Raw genomic sequence first — 3,718 nt, 5'->3', positions numbered from 1 at the left:
TGTCGGGGGGAGCTGGGTGGCCTGGGGCCGGCAGCAGGGCGCCTGCGGGAGGGCTTCTGAGTGACCCTGCCGCGGGTCCTGCCGCCGTCCGAGTGACAGGCTGAGCGCCAGCAGCGGTTGGGTGCAAAAGCAACGGGCATCGCCGGCAGCTTCCCAAGAAACGCCGGGGGAGGGAGGCCAGCTCTGCCAGCGTCCTGAAAACAGAGGTGGAAAGGGACGGGCTTGGCGTCCGATCCCTGCTGTCTGAGGCTGCCCCCGTTATATTCGGTGGTTGCTGAAGGTGATGTGCAGAAGCGAGGACTAAACCCCGCGGCGGTGAGTGCTCCAGCCGCTGAGCGACCAGGTCACCCCCTTCTCCGGCCTCTCCGCCGCCATTGCCCAGGGCGGAATGCCCCGCAGAAGGACCGGTGGGACCCCATAAGGGCGGTCCCTCTCTCGGTGATTAGAGCACTCTTGGTTGGGGGAGGAGGCCATTTTAAAAGCTTTCGGTCTCAGGAGGGCTTTGAAACAAGACCTCGGCTTTTCTGTGCCGTGCTCTAACCGCTAAACTGCGTTAAAGAGGCGTGAAGGACCCGCTTCGCAGGAAGACAAATCCGACGATGTAAGCTCGGGGCTCGCCTGCCCTTCAGGAGGGGACGGGCTCTTCGTTCCGGATCCCCGACGACGGGGATAGTCGCCCTGAGCCGGCTGACCTGGAGCTGCTGTGCGGCACTTTCCATCTCAGGGATGGTAAAGCTGGAGATGTCCTGTGTCACGGCAGCGATTCTGCCGGAGCTGCTGCTTTTCTCCCTCTTGTCGATTCTTCATTTCTTGTCTCAAAGTGTAACTGAAGTTATGCTTTGAGTTCAGAGGGGGTCGAACTAGAGCTTTCCAAATATTCCTAGAAAAGTCTGTTTGTCTCTCCACTGTCTAAAGAACGACAGGAGACCAGCCTTTCGGCTGGTGTTTGCCATGGGGCTGTATTTGCTTTTCTAAGAATCCGGCGTTCCTTCCGTGAGCTCTGATGGATGAACTGAACTCGGGATGGCAAAACTCGTGGTTATTTTTTTGCAACAGTTTAACTAGGCTTTCACCCCTTCCTATCAAATGGAAGAGACTCGGAGTAATGCTCGGGCACCTGGTGGGCTGTCGGGGTGTAAAGGTGAGTAGCTTTTACTGATTTTTCTGCACAGATTCTTTCTTGACGTGGATAGCCACTCCTCACATCTTGCTGTTTAGTCAGAGGCACAGGGCATACTCTGAGACTGACCAAAGTTGGAGTAGCTAAACTGAGCCTTCCACCAACTCGGGTGCTTTTTGCAGGATCATCTCAGCTTTTCCTTATGACCTTCGTGGCTTCTCATTATAGATACAGGTGGTATAAAAGGCAGTTTAGTTGTGTGTCTGTGATAGCAGTGCAATGCTACAGTGCTTAAGGATTTGCCAGTGCTACCCACTACCCTACTGCTACTCAGGTAGTAGCTGGATTTCATCAGAACGTGAGAATTTCACATAGACTGGATTTGAGTAAGCAAGAAACGACTCTTCCAACGTGTAGGTTATCCTGGATTCTTTAACTGTTTCTTTGCATACAGAACACCTTTATCCCTAGCTGAGCGCTGATCTCTGTGGGACCGTTTATTCCAGCTGCTGCTCGGTGGATATAGAAACAATGCAGACAAGTGTTCAGGCCACAGGAAAAGGGACACCATGTCCTCTGTCCTTGACGTCAGTGCTTGTCATCTCATTAACAGCTGTTTTACTGATTTAAAACATCCTACCATATTTTACAGCAAGCTTAACTTAGACCCTAGCATGGCTCTAAGATACTTGAAAATAAAATGGTGCTCTTTCTGCTGACATCGGCATTGTATTGTCATCCCTGTGAATACAGCATGAAATATTCCTCCAAAGAAGATCTACTTATTCCAGGTAAGTGGACTGACTTAGCTAGTGGATAAGTAGGGAAAACAAAACCAAACCTATCCTGCTTAAACAGCTCTCGTCCTGGACTCACATGGAGTGAGCATGATGAATTTGCTGATAGAATATCTATCCTGGCATCTTTTCCTATCCACGAGTCAAGACAGTGATCTCTACCCAAACCTTTATTTCCTTTTGCTACACGAATTAAAACAAAGTGCCAGAAAACTCCAGGAATCTCAGAGGTCAGGAACGTGTTTCCAGATTAACTTGGCAAAAATCATGCCTTGTAGAATCTTACTCGTCAGTCCTCTGTTATCAAAAAGATCAATTCTGTTGCCTGCACCTGGAAAAAGTTAACAAATGCTGTTCTACTTGATAGGATAGATTTGTCTCTGTCTGTTTACCTGTGTTCTATGGTAATGATAGTGTGAGACTACAGAAAATCCGTGTGTAGACCTAAACAATGGAAGAGAATTACAAAACCTGTGTGGGCGTTATGAACGCGATAGGGATGTGCTGATGGGCTTGATAAGTCCGAGTCCCCAGCAGCAGCAGTGTCTGCCAGAGGCCCCTTTTGCCATTTCCCGTGGGTTGCTCCGCTCAAGAGCAGCACTGGAGGGAAAGATGACTCTTCATCTTCAAAGGCTGAACTTCCACAAGGATTTGGGATATGAAACATGCTCTGTCTGAATGCCTTCCTCGGGGAGAAAACCCTGTCACTGGGCAGGATAAAGAAATGCAGGTAAGTTACAAAGATGCAACAGGAAGAAGAGTTCGTCATTGCGTTTTGATGGCATAGGCCATACACAAGTTGCATTAGGGACAGATCTGGAATCAGGACATCATTGCTGTCAACGGAAAGCTTGACTACCTTCAGCGACAAATTTCCATATGAACCGGCAGTGCTGCGGAGATCATCGGGCAGGAATACAAAAAGGTCAGTAGGCACAATCGTGTTCAATAATCTTTTGAACTCTGGTCTGTGTACATGAGATGCAGCAGTGGCTGTCATCCTTAGTCTGGCTGCGGGAAGTGCAGCGGACGCAGGGCTGGTGTGCTGCAGCCCGGCTGCCTGTGGGGGCCCAGGGCAGGTGATGGTGAATACGAACGAGGGCAGATGAGAGCTGTGTGGGCAGGCGGCGGATTTTGCCCTGAAGCTTCAAATGGTGGTTGACAATCCTCCCACAGCTGCGCACCCGGCTTTGCTGGGGTGTGGGAGCGGGGGACGGCAACATTTATTCCAGTATCCTGTGATACCGACGAGCCTCTGGCAGAAGGTGAGCACGAATGGAGAGCACAGACAGCAGAAAAACAGCCCTGTCTCATTTAAAGGAAGGATCTCACCCATGACACGGCTCTCTTCTGCTTCCTCCTGAGGGACTGGAGTCGCCATGCGTGTTGACTGCGTCTCCTCTCGCTTCTGCCCTCCTGTGTCCCCCTCCGCTCTGAGTTGAGGCAAATGTGGAGTAACCTGCGTTTCTGAGAGTCTGCTCTCCTTCTGCATCTCCTTTTCACTCAGCGTTTCACAGCAGAGCTGATGGGTAACAGGGAGTTATCTCCTGTGAAGGAGTTATCACTGAACCGTTTGACCCTCCTGTTCCCTCAGAGGGATGCTGTAGGGGGGAACTCTTTGACCACGAGAAGGGGATCTGTTTCCTGGTTTACCCTTTTCCTTCTACTCTCAACCCTTACAAGACTTGCTCACAGCACCAGTGTGTGAACACCCTCACCCCAGTGGCTTGGTTACGAAAAACTTCTACATACATTTTGTTGCAGGAAATGTACAGAACTGCATGTGGAACACACATGTTTT

The sequence above is a fragment of the Aptenodytes forsteri genome, unplaced genomic scaffold (assembly GCF_000699145.1).
Source record: "Aptenodytes forsteri isolate BGI_AS27 unplaced genomic scaffold, ASM69914v1 Scaffold19, whole genome shotgun sequence".
Lineage (NCBI taxonomy): Eukaryota > Metazoa > Chordata > Aves > Sphenisciformes > Spheniscidae > Aptenodytes > Aptenodytes forsteri.
This window is presented reverse-complemented; position numbering follows the sequence as displayed.